Source organism: Pistacia vera, unplaced genomic scaffold, assembly GCF_008641045.1.
Source record: "Pistacia vera cultivar Batoury unplaced genomic scaffold, PisVer_v2 Contig660, whole genome shotgun sequence".
In the NCBI taxonomy this organism is placed as follows: domain Eukaryota; kingdom Viridiplantae; phylum Streptophyta; class Magnoliopsida; order Sapindales; family Anacardiaceae; genus Pistacia; species Pistacia vera.
The window spans coordinates 886,844-908,504 of NW_022196513.1; the positions used below are offsets into that span (position 1 = coordinate 886,844).

Sequence of the window (21,661 nt, forward strand, 5' to 3'; positions counted from 1 at the left end):
CTAAAATAGTGTAGAATTTATGCGAGGCAGATAATAAAATTGTGCAAAAGCTTCAATTAACATATTTAAAAAAAAAAAAAAAAAAAGACGAATGAACATATTTATGAGGTTCTTTATGCATACATTAATATAGTGGTGTCACTGATGACCCTTCTAATAACATTCAAAATTGTCTTAAAAATTTGCCATATATATGTTTTGATGACTCCTTTCTCGATTAATTGTAGCCATATCAGCCGCTGGAACTAGCATATTGATGGTGCTAGCCTTTTTCTATTATAGAAAGTCGTCAGTGCATAATTCCATGCTCTTCTAGAACAAGAAAACTAAGGGTTACCAAAACATTGAGGCCTTTTTGAGGAATTTTGGATCCTTGGCTCCTAAAAGATATGGTTATTCAGATATCAAGAAAATGACTAATTCATTTAGAGAAAGACTAGGCGAAGGAGGGTATGCAAGTGTTTACAAAGGTAAGCTACTCAATAGGCGTAATGTGGCTGTGAAGGTCTTAAAAGAAGCCAAAGGTAATGGTGAAGAATTTATCAATGAGGTGGCTAGTATTATTAGGACTTCTCATGTAAACATAGTTGCACTTTTAGGATTCTGCTTTGAGGGCCATAAAAGAGCTCTAGTCTATGAGTTTATGCCTAATGGTTCTCTTGAAAAGTTCATTTATGAAAAAAATGTGGAGACGAATCAAAAGTTGGAGTGGGAAACTTTGTATAAAGTTGCAATAGGCATAGCTCGAGGATTGGAGTACTTACATCGTGGCTGTAGCACAAGAATTTTGCACTTTGACATAAAGCCCCATAATATTCTTTTGGATAAAGACTTCTGTCCAAAGATCTCTAATTTTGGTCTTGCTAAAATTTGCTTGAAGAAAGAGAGTATCATTTCAATGACGGGTGCACAAGGAACTATTGGTTACATTGCTCTAGAAGTAGTTAGTAGAAACTTTGGAGAAGTTTCTCACAAGTCGGATGTTTATAGCTATGGAATGATGGTTTTAGAAATGGTTGGAGGAAGAAAGAATATCGATGTTGCAGTTGATCGTACCAGTGAAATATATTTTCCACACTAGATTTACAACAGTCTTGAAGTAGATGATGAACTTGGACTGAAAAGCATTGAAGGTGAAGAGGATGAAGAATTTGCTAGGAAGATGATAATAGTGAGCCTGTGGTGTATACAGACTAATCCTTCAGACAGGCCAACAATCAGTAGAGTAGTAGATATGTTGGAAAGGAGCATTAGTTCCTTGCGAATTCCGCCAAAGCCTTTCCTATCTCCTACAAGATCACCGCCAAGAGATTCTTCAACTACACTACTATGCTAATTAGGTCCTATAATGATGTATTAATTTTTAAGAAATCCCATAATGATATGTTTCTGTTGTACTCTTCAAAGAAATTTTACAGACACATATATGACATTTGGATTTAAATTAGATTTTTAGCTTGAGCAAGGTCTAAGCTATTCAAAGCTGAATAATTGCTTCTGTCAATTTAACAAATACTTTAAACAATCTGTCATAGTTTAAGTATTGTTTTTATTGCAGCCCATGGGAACTGCAGAGTAAAATAAGCACATATTCAGTAATAAGAGTCATCTGATTTTTGACTTTTCAAAAAATAAAGTATTTTTTAGATTTTTTCAAACATTTATGACTTTGGCCTTCAGGACCACCCAACAATCCTAGCGGAAGTTCGTGGACCCTTTACTTAATTAGCTTGAGGGAATCACATGGCCATGTTTTTAGTTTCTTTCTAGGCTTTATGTAGATGTGTCAAGTGAGTCAGAACAAGACAATTGTGGTCATCATAAGAGTCAATGAGTCAAATCTTCCGAGTATTATTCACAAAGAAAGAAGGTGCGCAAATGTTTTGTGATAAACGCCAGAATCGAAACGTGGCTCTATATAAGAGGATAATAGGAAAGAACAATTATTCTTGCGAAGGTGACGTGGTGGCCCGCTTTGTGTGCTAGCTGTTGTGGTTTTGAAAGAATCATGTACGTGACTTATATAAGGGTGCGTTTGTTGGGTGACCCTTATTACTCCATTAATGTTATTGTATATTACTATTCATTATCATGTTAAGTTATCAACCAGTGAAAGATTTCGATCTAAATACCATCATTTCTTAGATATTCTAAAATTAATTGATAATCTTAATTTTGTTATAATTTTATCTTTAATTAATAAAATTTTTAAACAATATTTTCTAAACCAAAAACTCTTTCCGTTTAGGTAAACTACTTCTATTCTATTCAAATTTCCCATTATGAGTTTTTCAACACGTGATGTTCGTGTTGGCTAGGATCTTGTTTTCTCTCTCTATTCGTACGGATTTACGAACTTAACCAAGCAGATTTTTATCAAAAAATTCCTGGCGTCCTTTGTTTAGCCTGATCTGATGTTGCACAAAATGAGTCATTTTATTATGAAAAATTAAGAAAAATATCTGGTGAATTATTATGAGCAATTTTAGGATGATTTGAGATACTAAATCCTCTGTCTGTCATCAGATTTCCTTGTGCATACATTTTTTTCTCTGCCCCGTTACCTACTTTAACTGCAAAGACTTTTCAAAGAAACAAGTTTTTCCAAATCAGATAAAGATTCTTGAAATGTCAATAGATTTCCTTGTGCTTACATTTGCTGCCTCATTGCCTACTTCACCTGGAAAGACTTTTCTTTGTCACAATGACAACAACCTCTTTAATTTAGAGATTACACATCACTTTCTTTGTAGAATTTGTTCCTTTCTTGCCTTGATTATCAGGAAGTAATTAACCCAAAACGCTACCTTATCGGTTTATATTTTTCTCATAGATGTCAAACCTGTTTTCTCTTCTCACCCCGTTTTCTGAACTTTTGTCACAGGCCCGCCAAGAGCTTCGCTTCTCCAAAGTTTGTGGACCATTTAGGAAAATTTCTCTTTTGTTCTGTAATGAACAAGAAGGGCAATCGTTTTGTGGCTATTATGTTGTGGATTTTCTGATCTCATGAGAATTATAGAGAGCAGATTTTATCTATACGCGTTAAGTAAGCAGTGGAGACGACGACTTAAAGACTTCAAGTAAGTTAATCGTCAACTCTTTTTGTAGTTACTAATTATTAGTCTTTTGGCGGACCAATAAAAATTGATTTTTCATGCACTGTATGTATGTGATTTACGCGAATGTCCCATCTTGCTCTTGTTTCGTTCTGTTTTTCTCAAGTCTTCCCTGCGAAATTTCCAAGTCAACTGCCGTGTCTATAATGAGAGTGTCTATAATGAGAAGAACTATGAAGAAACAGTAAGAGAATGATTGGATAAAAATGGGGTGAAGCAAAGACTTCTTAACAGTATTACTAGTTGAGATTGAGAATTGGGGAAGCTGTTGCTGCTTTTGTTGCTAAACGGAGAAGTTTAGAATGGGTCGTGCCTATCGTATTGTGTTCTTTGTTATCTTTCATCTTTTACTTCTTTGCTTCGCTCAAGAAGAAAAGAGGTGGAATTCAAGATGTCCACCTTTCTCTTGTGGTTCAATTGGCGAGATCGGCTTCCCCTTTTCCAATCGAACGCATCTTGAGTGTGAGTTATGCATAGTAGATTAATGTGACAAACAATATCCCAAAATTCAACTAGGGAAGCACGTGCCATTGTTTAATGTTTTACACATCTTAAAGGATAATACAGTTAAGCTACAAGACCCAGAATATTTATATTCCTTTGACAGCCGTAGCTGCGGATCCTTCAAAAATTTAGGGCTCGTTTGTTTTATTATTTCAAACCCTATTCCCTATCATATTCCCAAAATACTTGTTTGTTTAATTATTTGGGAAATACTATTATATTTTTTTAATTACTTTTAGACCCCTTAAGTTTATTACTTTAAATAAACACCCCTAGAAAAGAAAGTTTAAAAATTAACAAAAACACCCCCACCCACCCATAGTTGCCAGATTCTAGCAACCACCATCGATGGTTGCCGAAATCTATCACAATGGTGTAGAAACAACCAAAAATTGTCGGTAATTCGCCGATCTGGCCTTTTTCGGCTAGATCTACTGTGGATTTGGCCGAAAAATGCCAGATCTATTTGGTCATCATTGACCGTCAACGACGGCCATTTCTTTGGTCGTTAGCAAATCTGGCCTTTTGCAGCAGTCGACGGCCAAATCCACCATGGATCTGGCCTTTTCTGGCTAGATCCATGGTGGATCTAGCCAAAAAATGCCATATCGATGCACGACCGACCAGATCCGACCGGTCTACATCGTAATGCCATTTTTCGGTAAAATTCCGACGGTGGTAGCCAGAATCTGGGTGGGTGGGGGTGTTTTTATCATTTTATATATTAGGGTGTTTAGTTAAATTAGCAAACCTAGGGGGATTTTTTTGTTAATTTTTAAATTTTATCTCGTAATACTCACCATATTCAACTACCCAATATTATTCCCAAAATTTTATCCAAAATAACAAAACAAACGCACCCTTAACTTTTCCCATTACTCCCTTTCTCTCTTTTTAAATTCCCAATAACCAAACAATTTTCAAATGCCCCCTCACTCATACTAAGGCCACAAATTTTCACCCTTTTGTCTGCAATAACTCCATGGACTTGTTCATCTATTACGACCCAAGATTTAAAAAATTGCCTAGTTCTCTACCTCAATGTTCACATATTCGCTTCCTGTTCAATAAGACACATAACAGTCCTGAAATTTTCAATCTGTGGACTTATAATTTCGAACTGGTAGTAAAGGTAACTGAAGAATGTTTTGACTATCATTAGGGCGGCCAGTGCGAAACTGATAGCCAGGGGAAGTTTAAGTGTTCTGAGAAAAGAGAAAGAGAAAGAGAATGTGTTGATTGTAATATGACCGGACCTAATGTAGAATGTTAGGATTATTTTAGAATTAGGATAAATATGTTAAGTCTTTTATTATTATCTTTTATAATTATGTTAAGTCTTTTATAATTATCTTTGATAATTATGCTATTATCTTATTAGGATACAATTAGGATTATCTTATTATCCTTTTATAATTATGATAGAATATCTTATTAGATTTTAATTAGGCAATTAGAGTTCTTTTAGGAGTCATTTGGAGTCAAGTGTAAGGCTATATAATAGCATAAATCTAGATTGTGATTATCAATGAAGAATTTTGTCAATTAATATCTCTATCTCTTGTTCTTGGAGGTCTCTGTTCCTCATATAAATAAATCATATCCCAAACCCTATCGTTGGTGCTCTCGTTGAGAGTACATGGCTGACCCTTCTCGCCTAATGGCTTTGGAAGAACTTGTCTCTCAACATGGGGCCAGATTGGACGCTCAAGAGGCCAAACTTGACTCCCTAGAGGGTTTTTTATGGCTATGACACCAAAACTGACTACCATTGATGCCAAGTTAGAACAAGAACGAAGACATAAAGAGTTCATAGAGGACAGTGATACAAGTGGTGATGGCACTCCCCCGCCCGACTCGAGTTCTCATTCTTCTGGGTCTGCGCCACCTTTTAAGCCTTTCCAAATGGAGGTGCCTCACTTTGATGGCACGGAACTGCAACTCACGATCTTCTCCCTATAACCCAAAGTCATTTATCAAGTGGGCCCTATTGACCATTCTACCTATTATGTTGCAGTTGTTGTCAGCCACAAGTCTACTATTGACCTTCCCTTGGTCCCTCTGGGTCATAATAACAACATTCCTCCAGCACTACTGCCAACCCTCACGAAGCCTCCCATGCATGCCGATCTCTCTCTGATGTCACTACCTGGCATCGTGTTGGCTCATGACAAAGGAACAAGTGACTTCTTGACCGTGCTGATTTTTGACCTCGGCAGCAGAACTTTGATCATCTCTTTATTGCCTTGGAACTTATTTGCGCCTATGATTTCTTATGGTGCAATATCTTGCAACCTTGAGGACAAGGTTGAACCGAAGGGGAAGGCAATGTTAGGATTATTTTAGAATTAGGATAATTATGTTAAGTCTTTTGTTATTATCTTTTATAATTATCTTTGATAATTATGCTATTATCTTATTAGGATAGAATTATGATTATCTTATTATTCTTTTATAATTATGATAGAATATCTTATTAGATTTTAATTAGGCAATTAGAGTTCTTTTAGGAGTCATTTGGAGTCAAGTGTAAGGCTATATAATAGCATAAATCTAGATTGTGATTATCAATGAAGAATTTTGTCAATTAATCTCTCTATCTCTTGTTCTTCGAGGTCTCTGTTCCTCATATAAACAGATCATATCCCAAACCCTATCATTGAAGGAATAGCGAGGGATTCTTTTATTGTTCAGAAGAAAGAACGGGTATGGCAAATTACAGTCGTCCCAGAGTGTTAGCCGGTTAGATACATGTCCTGGTTTTCTTTTTTTAAATATTGGTTCTTTGTTCTAAGTTACTAAATGATTTTCAAACATTCTTATGAGAGGCATTTAGTTTGATACCATAATTTCCAAACAATAAATTCTCTCTAGCTTTTTACTGGGATTAGTCTAGTGGATTTTGACTGATTCCTTACATGGGTTGAGAGAAAGCAGTTTAGTAAGTCGCAACATAATCTATCATCTATATGAGACTCAGATTGGCAATTCTAACAGTCCTGTGCTCAATCTTGTCTGGAATTCGGATCATACAAATATTTTTCATAATTTCTGTTGGAGTTGTTGACTACTTCAGCAATAATGGGTTACGCAGACACGTTCAGGGGCCCTACTCTCCAATGAGCGGGTGGGGGTCGTGGGGGCAATGCCCTAGGTCCATAGGCAGTTTGGGCCTTTTTCATGTATAACTGCTGTAGGATTTCTTTAAGTTATTAAGTCCTTATTGGGTTGGGCTTCGGAATAGGAATCCTTGTAAAACTAGGTTTTGTCACTTAAACCTAATATATAAACATATTTTTCTCTTGTTATGTGAGTGATAGCAAATCATAGGGCAATTCATTCATTGTAAAAGAGAGAAATGAAGTATTGCAATAATATTAACTCGACTGGACGTAGCCCATATTGGGTAAACCAGGGTAAATCGCGCGTGTTATTTTCTCTGTGTTTATTATCTGTGATTTGCTTTATTATGGTTTTGTTCTTGCTACTGTCTCTATTTCATTCAATTTCTACCTCAACCCCAGTCCCTACCATGCTAATCTAATCTTTTTCCATAATTGCAATGATCTGTTTCCTGCCAGTTACACAAAATCTATAGTTACTTGTTATTCCAATTGAAGTATGCAACCCACAATACTTCCATTGCATTATTCCCTAGGGATGAGGATTTGAAGTTAGAGTAAAATTTCCTGCTAATACTTAGTTTTTGTGCTGCACCTGTTTAATTAGAGGAAAGGGATGAAAAAATAACTAATTTTGATTATGTGAAGTTGTTGAAGGATGGATTTACACTGAAATAGACTGGACTGGTGAAAAATTGGTGGCCGATGATTCTTTGTCTGGGTGAAACCTGTGCATTTCAGATAGGAAGAGCTAAACTGCATTGGATGATAACAAATTAGTCCCTCTGAATTTCTAAGGTGTGTAGAATTACCATATCTAGTAAAGATTAGTATGACAATGGTGAGTGGATGCTTTCCACCTGTTTATAGAACTCCTCTAAAGTGGCCACTCATAAAAGTAGAACACTAAGAATTTCTAGGTTATATGAACATTTGACATTAATATTACTAGTTGCTATATTGTTGATGGGTAAAATCATTGGAAGGGCATGGCCAAACAGATGAGGAGGGAAAGTTTGAATGTTCTGTGATAGAAAGAACAGGTAATAAAAAATTACAGTGAAGTACTAGGATTCTTTCCTGCTTGTTAATAAATGAAGCCCAAAACGTCAACGTTTTCTGCAGATGCCTACTTATCAAATACGTTGCCGTTTCAATACAAATGAGAGTTGATCTCAATCGTTGAAATGAAGAAGATCTAACAGCTAGAGTTAGCCCATGAAGTCAAACTATATAAGGGAAGAGTTCTTCACAACAGTAACGCATTCTGCTTCTCTTCTCTTTGTGCGATAGATTAGTTTTTGCTCTTGTGGTTGTGAGTTTTTGTCAATCTTGCTTTAAGTTGTGAATCTGTGTAATCTTAGGGTGAGGGTAGTGTTTCCTTCAGGATTAGAGAGACTCGTTTAGGTCTTCTCTAGGGATTCCAGTTTTGAGTGAGTTAAAGATTGATAGTTAGGTGAATCTTTCAGAATTGTTTTGTAATCTGTAATAACAGTTGATTCCTAGTGCAGTGAGCCCTAAAAATTCCTAGAGCTCAACATGGATGTAGTCTTTCCATTGTGGAAAGGTGAAACATGGTAAATTTGGTATTTTGTGATTGGTTTGATCTTGATTCTTTGGTGGGTGTGTTATCTGTTGGTTTATGCGTGTGATTAACAGTGAATTGATTATGGATTTACATAACAGTGGTATCAGAATATGGTTAGTGTTGTCAATCCTTAGGGTTTCTTGATTTTGAAATCTAGGGTTTGGTCATAAATTGGGGATTTCTTGATTAACAAGCTTGGGAGAGTCTAGGATTAGAAATTTTGTAAATTCGAGACATCAATTTGAGAAGGAGGGACCAATCTTGGTTTTTTCTAGGGTTATACTTAGTAATCACCAAACACAAAAAAAAAAAAAAACAAAACTCTATCCCACAAGAAATTGCCTCCTCTGCTCTAACATCTTCGAAATTTCTTATTCCTTTCTTGCCAAATAAAAAAAAAAAAAAAAAAAAAAAAAAAAAACAAACACATTCAATCATGAGTACAACTAGGGTTGAGATCACCCAGCATGATGGGAAGATCGATTTTGGCAGTTGGAGGAAGAAGATGAAAGCTTTGTTGTCCTACAACAAGTGTCTATCGTGCTGGAGAAGGATTCCACCAAGTGACTGGAGGAGAAGCTGAAGAAGAAGACCGAAGTGGATGAAGAGGCCTACAATTTAATCATCATGAACCTTGCCGACAATGTGTTGTGCAAGGTCGATGGGATTGAAACCCTAATCAGCCTCTAGGGTAAGCATAAATCTCTCTATTCTTTATAATAAGCTCCTAATCTAGCATACTTAAAAGGTGCCATTTTTTCGTATAAAATGGATAGTAATAGGACTGTTGAGGAGAACCTTGATGAGTTCTTGAAAATGACCCTGGTTCTCAAGGGTACTAATTAAGAACTCAATGACTCCAGCCTTGCCATGATTCTTTTAAATTCCTTGACTGATGAATATTAGGTAGTAAAGAATGCTTTGCAGTACACTGGCACTGTACCTAGTGTAGATTTAATTGTTGCTGGGTTAAAATCTAGGGAGTTAGAACTTAGGGTTTAGAAGAGGAGTGGTAATAGCCTGTTTGTTAAGGATAAGGGAGAAATTAGTCAGGTGGGTAGTAATCCTCATCACAGTAGTGGCCCTAGGAATAAAAAGAAGGGTAAACACACTAATAAATCCAAAGGGGAAACCCCAAAATGTTTCTATTGCAATAAGACTGGTCATATAAAGAAAAATTGTTTTGAGTGGATTAGGAAATAGAAACATTCCAACACTAAAAGCAATTTAGCCACCACTAAATATAGCATTGAAGAATCAGAGGTCCTAACAGTGTCTAAGGTTGATATTATAGGGGAATGGGTGCTGGATTCTGGTTGCTCATTCCATATGAGTCCAAACAAAAATTGGTTCCAAGAGTTTGAGCCAAATGACCTTGAGACTGTGTTTATGGGTAACAACAATGCATGTAAGGTTCAGGGAGTTGGTAGTATAACTTTGAGGCTAGATAATGGAAAACTAGTCAAACTAACTAAGGTTAGATATATTCCAAATCTTAAGAGAAATTTGATTTCACTAGGAACCCTTGATGAATCTGGGTGTTTTTATAAGGCAGAAAATGGTTGCTTAAATGTCTATAAGGGTAACATCATAGTACTTAGTGGGGTAAAGAGGAATGGGTTGTACATCTTGAGTAGGGGTCACTGTTCTAGTTGTTTGCTTACTACAAATCTAACAGACATTGAAAAATGACATTTAAGGTTAGGTCATATGAGCCAAAAAGGCCTAGATACTCTAAGCAAACATGGGTTGTTTGGCAGGGATGTCATTAGTGATCTGAAGTTTTGTGAAACTTGTATAATGGGGAAGCAGCATAGGTTAAGTTTTCATAAGGGGACACACTAGGCCACTAACTGCTTAGAATACTTACAGGCTGATCTTTGGGGGCCTGAAAAGATAAAATCTCATGGGAGCAGTAGCTATTTCTTGTCAATAATGGATGACTACAGTAGGAAAGTTTGGGTATTTCTACTTACATCTAAAAATGAGGCTTTAGATAGGTTTAAGAATTGGCAAACCCTTGTAGAGAATCAAGTTGACAGAAAAGTTAAAGCCCTTAGCATAGATAATGGGCTAGAGTTCTGCAATTCAGAGTTTGACAGGTACTATAGTGATCAGGGTATTTTGAGACATAAAATAGTCAAGGGAACTCCTCAGCAAAAAAGAGTAGTTGAGAGAATGAATAGAACATTGTTAGAAGAGGTGAGATGCTTACTGTTCACATCAAGATTACCCAAGACTTTTTGGGGAGAAGCCCTCAACACTGCAGCATATTTAGTCAACAGAAGCCCTTCTAGTGCAATAGGTTTCACTTGTCCCGAGGTGAGATGGTCCAAAAGAAAGCCAAACTTAAACCATCTTAGGGTCTTTGGGTGTGCAACCTATGCACACACAAATGAAGGGAAGCTTGAACCTAGGTCACTAAAGTGTGTATTCCTCAGTTATCAAGAAGGAACTAAGGGGTTCAGATTATGGGAAAGAACATCACCAGGGGTTAAAGTAATAATCAGTAGGGATGTTATTTTTAATGCTAACCCTGATACAGGTACCCCTAGCATTAATCCTATGAGTCAAGAACCAAATGCAGCGACACAAATTGAGGTAGAGCCCTCAAGTATTCAACCTGATGAAGAAAATCTAGATGAAGAAACTGAAATTGCAGCCCTGGATCATGACCAGAAGAGTGAACCAGCTGAGAACTTTGAACCAACCCAAGAAGAACCCCTGGCACAGTATTAGCTAACTAGAGACAAGACTCGTAGAGAGATCAGACCTCTAGCAAGATATTCCTTTGCTGATCTGTTCTACACTGCACTGGTGGCTGGAGCTGAAGTACTAATATCATAACCTAATAGCTATAAGAAAGCAATCAGATCAAAGGACAAAGACAAATGGCAGGTTGCGATGGAGGAACAAATGTAGTCCCTGAAAGTCAACAGAACCTGGTCCTTGGTCCAAACTCCAAAAGATCAGAAACCAGTTGAATGTTGATGGCTATTCAAGGTAAAAAAAGGTATAAACTCTTCTGACCCTCCTAGATACGAGGCTAGACTTGTAGCTAAATGTTACACACAAAGGGAAGGCATTGACTTTAATGAAATTTTCTCACTAGTAGTTAGTATAAAACAATTAGGATTATGTTGTCTGTAGTTGCACATTATGGCCTAGAACTAGAGCAACTAAACGTTAAGACTGCTTTTCTACATGGAAACTAGAAGAGAAAATATATATGAGGCAACCTGCTAGTTTTGTTGATAAAAGACTTCCAAATTATATGTGCTTGCTGCATAAGTCGTTGTATGGACTGAAACAATCCCCTAGGCAGTGGTACAAAAGGTTTGATGCATTCATTTTAAGCATTGGGTTTAACAGGAGCAAATATGATAGTTGCTTTTATTTTGCTTTGGATAATGATATGCCTTTGCTTATTGGAGTTAGGCTTAACTCTTCACCCAAAAGGCCTTATTGGATAAGGAGTCAAGCCCACCTCAAATTATGTCATGGTATCAGGGCCTTGACTAGCGTCAAATGGCCAAAACACCTGGTTCCTCCTCCTCAATCTTACCTAATCGCATTGAGGAAATGCTTAGATAATCACTTAATTGTTCCAACTCTGTACTTGCTTCCAATTTACAAGTAATCTGCCCTAAACTCACGCGTGACAACTACCGATTTTGGAGCTCGCAGATCTTGTTTGCTGTTGGCTCATGAGCTTGAAGATCACTTACTTGGTAAAATTTCTTGCCCTCCACCTTTAATTCTTGCAGAATCATCAATTGATAATGATCTAAGTGAGCTCAAGGAAGATGTTAGGGTTAGATTTGAGAAAATCAATCCAGACTATGTTATGTGGAAACGTACAGATAAGTTTTTAGTTAGTTAGCTACTAGCTTCTATATCAGAGAGTATGTTTGGTAATGTGTCAAAATTTAGATACTCAACTGAGATTTGGAGAGTTTTAGAGAATGAATTTGTTAATGATTCCAAAGCTGTGCTCTACATCTTAAGAATTTGTTTCAAACAACACAAAAATTCAATCTAAGCATTGGAGATTACATTAAGAAAATGAAGGAGATAAATAAGAGTCTATCAGCTAGTGGCTTAGTCATCTCATATGAGGATTTACTACAATATGTCCTTGATGGTTTAGGACTAGAATATGACCCTGTAGTAGTAACTCTTACTTCTAGACTGGAGTGAAAATTTGATTCAGTCACGCTTCAAGAAGCATAGTTTCTGCTCCAAAAGTATGAAATTCGATTGGAGAAGTTTAACGCTATTGATCTATATAACAACTCTGCTCATCTAGCTATTACACATGCTACTCATTTAGCTGTCACAAATGTGTCTGGAAGTGCAAGAAACAATTCAAACTTCTCACAAAACCAAACAGTAGACAGGTCCCTAACCTCATCCTTGTTCAACAACAATGTACCTTTTCTCAATTCCCTTGGTAATCCACACCATCATCAGACCTATACAACACCATCTGACACCTATTCAATTGGTTCACATAATCCAGTTTTTCAACAGCCTGGTAATTAGATGTTTACTCCTAGACCTCCTGGTTATGTGTCATATAAAAGAGGCAGAGGTCGTGGTGCTAACAGGAACAAACTTATCTGTCAAGTGTGTAACAAGATAGGGCATTCAGCTGTTCAATGTTATCATAGGTTTAATGCTGCCTATAATGGAGCTTTGCAGTATGTTTCCTCACAATTTGTTGGTGGTTTTCCTGGTTCACCTGGTTCACATTCTCAACAGTTTCAAAACCTTAACACTCGTCAGATTGCTCCTGGTCCTGATTCCAAGCAACAACCATCTTAGTTTGGCCCTTCCTTTGGAGTTGCTGGCTATACGAATATACCTCCAAGTTCCGGCAACATTCATGTATCTTTTGGTTTTAACAATACTGCTGGTCCTTCTAGTGTCTTTGGTTTGCCAAGCTAACAACCAACAAGCACTATTCAGGCATTTCTAGAGCAGCCTCAAATTATGCTCCTGCTGCACACTATGGTCCAAACTTGCAAAATTCTCAAATAGCCACTGCGACATGGTTTCACACCTACTGACCCCATATGGTACATGGATTCTGGAGCTACTGACCATATAGCTTCAGATTTGAGTCATCTACAAGTCAGCAAGGATTATTGTGGTTGAAATCAACTTCAAGTGGGCAATGATGAACACCTTGACATCTCCCACACTAGTAACACTCTATTACCCAGCCATTTCCGTTCTAAATGTTTACATCTCAAAAACATATTATGTGTACCTAAAATTACCAAAAACTTACTTAGCATTTCAAAATTTACAAAAGACAATAATGTAATTATTGAATTTAATGCTAACTGTTGCATTGTTAAGGATCAAACAACCAAGGAAATGTTACTACAAGGGGATCTTAAAGAAGGCCTATATTAGTTGAATATTCCCTACACTAAATCTGTTTGTTCTTCACAACGCTCACAGTCAAAACTTTAGTCTGAATAATTGTGTTTCACATTGCAATAATGTAGTAAAAAATGACTTGTCTTCTTACTGTTCTAATTATACTTGTAATCAGCATGTCCTAGATACCACTATTCCTTTCAGTCCAAAACTCACTTAAGAGCAGTGTAAACCTAACTCTGATATTCTGTCTTCTGTTTCAAACACTTGCAGTCCTGTAATATGCAATGGTCTAATAAATAAAGAGAATATTGTTGTGCTTACAAATGATGATTTTACTAATGCTTTTACTGCCTCTGTTGTGCCTAAAACTTCTTATGTGCATTTAGAACATATTGATGTGCTTGTTGATGCTCATACTGCCTTTGCTGTGTCTACAATTTCTGATATGCGCTTTGATACCACTTGTTAGAGTTGGGCCTAACTCTTCACCCAAAAGGCCTTATTGGGTGAGGAGTCAAGCCCACCTCAAATTCTATCAGTATTTACTCTTATATGTGGATGACACGCTCTTGATTAGCAAATCTAAATCTAGAATAGATGGATTAAAGGGAAGCTTAAGGCTGAGTTTGACATGAAAGACTTAGGATGTGCTAAAAAGATATTAGGAATGATAATACATAGGAATAGAAACTGCCTTGAATTAAGATTATCTCAAAGTTCCAATTTGCAAAAACTAGTTTCTAAGTTTAACATGGCTGAATCAAAGGTTGTATCTATGCCTTTAGCTAGTCATTTCACACTTAGTAAACACCAATGTCCCAAACAGATTCTGAGTTAATAAAGATGGAACAAATCCCTTATTCAAATGTAATAGGGTCAATTATGTATGTCATGATTAGCACTAGGCCTGACCTCTCATTTGTTATGTCATTGTTGAGTCGTTTTATGTCGAATCTTGGGTCAGAACACTGGTCATCTCTTAAATGGGTTCTAAGGTATATTAATGGCACTTCACATGTTGGTTTGGAATACTGTAAGAGATATAATTCACTTGATCTTGTGGGTTTTGTAGATTTTGATTTTGCAGGGGATAAAGACACAAGGAAATCAACCACTGCCTATGTCTTCACGTTGGGAGGAAATTGTGTGAGCTAGAAATCCCAGTTTCAGCCTATTGTGGCACTCTCCTCAACTGAGGCAGAGTATGTGGTTGTTGCTGATGTATTCAAGGAAACACTATGGCTCCGAGGAATACTAACTGAAGTGAATTTGATTGATGGAGTAGCCACCATTTATTCAGACAACCAAAGCGCCATTCACTTGAGCAAGAATCCTGTCTATCATGATGGGACCAAACATGTGGATGTGAGATTTCACTTTGTCATAGATCTAGTTGCCCAAGGATTGATCATCTTGAAAAAAGTCCCAACTGAAGATAATCCTGCTGATATGGGTACCAAGATTGTCACTGCTGCGAAGTTCAAGCATTGCTTGAACCTACTGTTTGTCAAGTAACAGGCAACAACTGAGCTGTGAAGGGAGTTTAGGATGGTTAGTTGCACTTAGGAAATCTGGGTTGTAAAAGTTTTGAGCTTCAAGGTAGAGAATTGTTAATATATGAAGCCCAAAACGTCAACGTTTTCTATAGATGCCTACTTATCAAATACATTGTCGTTTCAATGCAAATGAGAGCTGATCTCAGCCGCTGAAATGAAGAAGATCTAACAGCCAAAATTAGCCCATGAAGTCAAACTATATAAAAGAAGAGTTCTTCACAACAGTAACGCATTCTACTTCTCTTCTCTTTGTGCGACATATTAGTTTTGCTCTTATGGTTATGAGTTTTTGTCAATCTTGCTTTAAGTTGTGAATCTATGTAATCTTAGGGTGAGGGTAGTGTTTCCTTCAGGATTAGAGAGACTGGGTCAGGTCTTCTCTAGGGATTCCAGTTTTGAGTGAGTTAGAGATTGATAGTTGGGTGAATCTTTGGGAGTTGTTTTGTAATCTGTAATAATAGTTGATTCCTAGTGCAGTGAGCCCCAAAAATTCCTAGAACTCAACGTGGATATAGTCTTTCCATTGTGGAAAGGTGAACCATGGTAAATTTGGTGTTCTTGTGATTGGTGTAATCTTGATTCTTTGGTGTGTGTTATCTGTTGGTTTGTGCGTGTGATTAGTAGTGAATTGATTGTGGATTTACATAACACTGTTTAAAAACATGTCCTGTTTTCCAGGTTTTACAGATTGGTTTTTGCTCAATAATCTGCGTGCGTTTATTTTAATTCCATGCTGAAACATTAAAGTCGTTACCAGGTCGAAGAGCTCAGATTGTCACAAGAAGATTATTATGACTTTTGTTACATTCAAAATCTTGACAAGAATTTGGATAATCTAATGCCATCTTATTTGTAATTTGCTGCAGGAGATGAGAAATTGGGATTGAAGCTACGCATCAGACTTGGTAATATATGTAATAACTCCTTTATACTAGGATACTCATAGAAATACATAAAGTAAAATACATTTATATCAACAAAAGTAGATGGGCCCAAAATTTTCTTTTATTACATATAAACATTATCATTTTACAAAAAGTTATCAAAAACAGTGGACAGTGTAGCTATTGCTCCTCGCTTGCCGACGCCAATCCGACAGCGTCCTCACCTAGATCCTGTAAACACAAAGAAAAACAACGGGGTGAGCACAAAAGTAATGCTCAGTAAGTAAATCATCTACTCGTCTGTCCCTGTAACTCTTTCTCTTAATTCTTTCCTTACACACTTCTCGTCTCATTTATTTTCTCTTTCTGTTTCTCTTTCACACAGCTCTCTTTTTATTAATTTTCTATTGTAAGTCACGGCCTCATCTTACCGGAGGCACGGCCGGATGGAGTTCACAAAGTACTAACCCACTCTTCATGATTCTACTCATTCTCTGTTTATTCTTTCTCACTTGAATGTCATGGCCTCATCTTACTGGAGGCACGGCCAGGTGGAGTTCACAAAGCACCAACCCACTCTTCGTGACTACCAGATGGAATTCACAAAGCACCAACCCGCTCTTTGTATTTTTCTCATTCTCTCTACTCTTAAAGTAGTTCATTCACAAAGTTCTATACTCTTTCTCAAGCTACTTCTCAATGCATAATTAATGTATAAGGATGGTTCATACTTAAAATTTCTTACTTAATGCACAAATGCAATATTGCATCAAGATAGTCATTCTGCACAGGTTATACTTAAGAAGGAATAACTTAAGTTATACACATCGGATTGCTATGGTTTTGGTCTCGTTTTAAAGCTTAGCAACCCAGTTCAATCTGTAAGATGCTCAAAAATCACTCAGAAAGTCACGGCTGTGACAGGGCAACCATGGTAACATGTTCTCACGTAGGCATTTCATCAAACAACAATTATGCCTAAACAAACCCTAATTTAATTATCATTCAATTTGCTTCCTAAACCATCCAAAATGAGAGAAAAACTCCTTTGTATCATCAGCATAATCCCACGGCACAAACACTCCCACAATACTTCTCCAATTCTTTTAATTTCATCTCAAACTACATTCTCATCACTCAACAACACTTTCATAATTGAAGTGTATTCAACAACCACAAAGCAAATATTCATCTCAACTCAATTCTCAATAACATAACATACTTATACATACATAAATCTCTACTCAATTTCTACTCAAAGGATTTCTCAAATCTCAACTTGGGTTGGATTTACTTACCTTGTAATGGAGAGATTTCACTAACACTTTTCCTTTCCTTTGATAGCTTGTCTCTTCTCTACAACTTTAAACAGTAAAACCATAAGACTTCAATATACATATATAAGCAAAACTTCACATCTAAAGCAAGAATCCTTACCTTAGGATGCCTTAGATTAACTTTCTACCCCAAACTACTCAAAAAACCCTCTAAAATTCTTGAAATATTGAAAGAAGAGTTGAGAGGAAGTGGTGAATGGGAATAGCGGTGGAGAAGAAAAAAATGAAGGGTTTTCTAAACCCAAATCCCTTACTAACTTACAATTAACACATGCCTTCCCATTTTGCCCTTTCTCTTTCTTGGAAATTTCATCTATGTCCCTTAGTCAATTATAATAATGCCCTCATTTTTATTGCATTCTCCATGAAATTCTATCTCTTTTCACTCCCCAATTTTTCAACTAATTTTGAGTGAAAAGACCATTTTACCCCTAATGAAAGTTTAAGGGATTTTCTTCACATTTGTCTCAAAATAACTTTAACAAAATTCAACTAAGGCTATAAGAACATAAATTAAATTACGTACCTCCATGTGGGCATTACAATATACCTCTTTAACCAAATATTCTATTGAATTTACTTTCTATTTATTCTTTGCTTCTATTACTAGTTTTCCAGGAAGCTTGAATTCATCTCGAGAATTAATTTTCAGGCGACTCAAAAGCTTGAATTATTGTCTCTCAATTGTCTAAACTATGAGGCAAAGTTTCTATCAATCATTTGCATGTCCATTGACATAAAGAACCCATTAAAATGTTATAATTGTTCTTTTCCTCTAAGAAAATTTCCTTGGTATTATGGTCTCTATTCGTGTTAAAGACATATCAAAAGTTGCAGCTAAAAATATAGCCATCATGTCCCTTTTCCTAGAACTTGAACTATTTCAGTTAGTCTTGCAAGTGATTCTTTATGTATATATACAAATATTTGTGGCATTGACGCCCTTCAAATTGACCATTCAAAATTGTCTTAACAATTTGCCATCATTGTGTTCAGCTAATTCCTTTCTTCAATTAATTGCAGGCATGTCAATCGCTGCAACTAGCATATTGATAGTTCTGGCCTTTCACTTATGGAAAAAATCGTCACCACATAATGTCATGGTCTTCTGCATGAAGAAAACTAAGAATTACCAAAACATTAGGCATTTTTAAGGAATCATGGATCCATTGCTCCTAAAAGATATAGTCATTCAGATATTAAGAAAATGACCAATTTGTTCAGACACAAACCTGGCCAAAGAGGATATGGAGGTGTTTACAAAGGTAGGCTACCTGATGGTCGCTATGTAGCAGTGAAGAATTTAATTAATTCCAAAGGTAATGGTAAAGAATTTATCAATGAGGTTGCTAGCATTAGTAGGACTTCCCATGTCAATATTGTCACTCTTTTAGGTTTCTGTTTTTAGGGTCGTACAATAGCTCTCATCTACGAGTTTATGTCAAATAGATCTCTTAGAAATTCATAGAAGAGAAGAATCCATTGAAGGTTGATCATCAATTGAAGTGGAGAACATTGTACCAAATTGTGGTAAATATAGCCCAAGGGTTAGAGTATTTACACCGCGGTTGTAACATACAAATTTTGCACTTTGACATAAAACCTCATAACATTCTCCTCGATCAAAATTTTTGTCCGAAAATCTTTGATTTTGGTCTTGCTAAAATTTGCCCCCAGAAAGAGAGTATTGTATCAATGACAGGTGCATGTGGGACTTTTGGTTATATTGCTCCAGAAGTGTTTTCTAGAAACTTTGGAGCAGTCTCTTACAAGTCAGATGTTTATAGCTATGGAATGATGGTTATAGAAATAACAAGAGGAAGACAAAATAACAATGTGGGAGTTGATAATAGTAGTGAATTATATTTTCCGCAATGGATTTACGAGCGTCTTGAAGTAGGTGAAGAACTTGGACTGCTAGGCATTTCAAATGAAGAAGATAAAGAATGTGTAAGGAAGATGATTATAGTGAGCTTGTAGTGCATATAGACTAATCCTTCAGACCGGCCAACAATGAGTAGAGTAGTGGAGATGTTGGAAGGGAGCATCAATTCCTTGCAAATTCCACCCAAGCCTTTTCTATCTTCGTCGGGATCAGCCCCAAGAGATTCTTCAATTAACCTACTAAGTTAAGTAGTTCCTGAAATGATGTATTAATCAACATGCATATCTTCATACTAAGAATCGTGACTTCAGATGTATTAGTAAAATTTCAAGTTTTTCTGTTGATTAAAACCTCTGCTTTTTAAGTATGTTCTGGTCATAGGCACTAAATGATCACTGGCTTTCTTTGCTCCTTTGCCTTCACCTCAACCCAAAAAGCTAAATAATCATTATTACTATATATTTCTGTTGGACTCTTGAATGCAATTTTTGTTTGTTTAATGAGAATTAAGTGTCAGTTAAATGTATACTCTTCTATTACAAGTCTTCTTTCCAAGTCAATTGCTCAATTATCTAGCCAAAGGACCAGGATCATCTCTGTTGGCTTTTTAGCTAAAGGTGTAAAGGAAAGAAGAAAGAGTCGAATGTAATGAAGTTGGCTTAAGAGTTCATTTGATTTTCATTAACTTAAATTGAAATATATACAAAAGTTTCACATCAACTATTACCTAAACTTGTAGTGATTTTTCTAAAACATTACACCAGGACCACACAAATCTAACTAAACAAAAAATATGAATTTTAAACTTTAACTGTAGCTACATTACTTGCTGCAGTTAACACAAAAATAGCTGACTTAAACCACATTATTTTTTGCTCAATCACCTACTTCTTTCAGCTACATTAAGTACTATTCCATAAAATATCACTTGGCTTAACAATCTCCATCTGAGCTTTTAAAGTCTTCTTTGTAATTGTGTAATAGTTTAATAGAAAACAATATATAATAGATATGTATTACAAGAGTTGAAATATAAATCAACAAGATACACAAATATGTGATATATAATTCAGAAGACTCCAAGTCAACTGCTGTTTCGGAGGATAAACTAATTAGAAGAAACTATAACAGAAATCATATAACAAAAGAAGTAATTCAAAGATTTCCTGATATTAATAGTTGATGCTTGGTGGAGATGCTGTCATATCTGTTGCCAATTAGGGAATTTTTGAATGTCTCCTGTGACTAACCTTCTGTTCTTTATTATCTCTTGCCTTGGCTCAAGAAGAAGATGGAGTCAACCCAAGATTTCTACCTTTTGAATGTGGAAACCTGGGAAGCATAGGCTTTCCCTTCTTCAGTTGAATGAATTCTGATGGCGGATTATGGAAGATAAATAAAGGTTTCAGTTGAATAAAGATTGGCCATGGTTCTATGTTACAGGGATCTCTTAGACTAACATGGTCTCGCTTCAAGAATATGAAACCACTACAAGAAAAATGACATTTTGCAACCAATTTTTTAGCAACTAACCAGAATTAGTTGCAAAAAGGCTACATTTACCAACTAAATTGACATTAGTCGAGCAAAGAGGATTAACATTTTTTTGTCCACATGTTCCAACATTTGGCATCTAAAGTTATTTTTTTGCTACTATTTTGTTAGTCACAGAACCGGTTGCTTTAGTGACTAATAAATTTAGTTGCAATTTTTTTTGGATGATTTTTCCCTCCAAAATTTGATAATTTGCATCTAAAATATTCTCAAATTTTTATTTTATTCACTGTGTTCCCACATCAACTACCGTTTAAGCCATCTTTCCAACATCTATTTCGTATATTATCACATTACTCATTCTATTGATTGCTCAAGAAACTCAAAAAACACATGGGCTTTATAGTTTTTTAATGAGTAATAACTTTGCATGTTTTGATGGTTTGATTTATTTTTAATCTTTAGTCATCAAATTATTTTAAAATAGGTCAGTTTATATGAGACAATTTGTATATGAAGTATTAGCATTTTAGTAGTTGACGCTTCTAAATTCTAATACTTGGTGACAATATATAACATTTCTAGATCTCAGATTTGACAATTAAAAGGCTTTTTTTTTTTTTTTTTTTTTTTTTAAAAAGAATCTAAACATGAGTGAGAAATAAGAACATCTCCAAATGACTCTTTATATTATCAAAACTCTTTATTATAAAGAGTATATCCATAAAAATAAGAGTTCAATAGATTCTTTATTTTTTAAATATAAATTAAAGAGTGAGTT

The 21,661-nt window shown here is 35.9% G+C and overlaps 2 pseudogenes; both read left to right on the forward strand.

Annotated features, from left to right (window-relative positions):
* Positions 1 to 211: 211 nt before the first annotated feature.
* On the forward strand, positions 212 to 1,336 carry LOC116112323 (annotated as a pseudogene).
* An 11,539-nt stretch (positions 1,337 to 12,875) lies between these two features.
* On the forward strand, positions 12,876 to 19,634 carry LOC116112324 (annotated as a pseudogene).
* Positions 19,635 to 21,661: the final 2,027 nt, after the last annotated feature.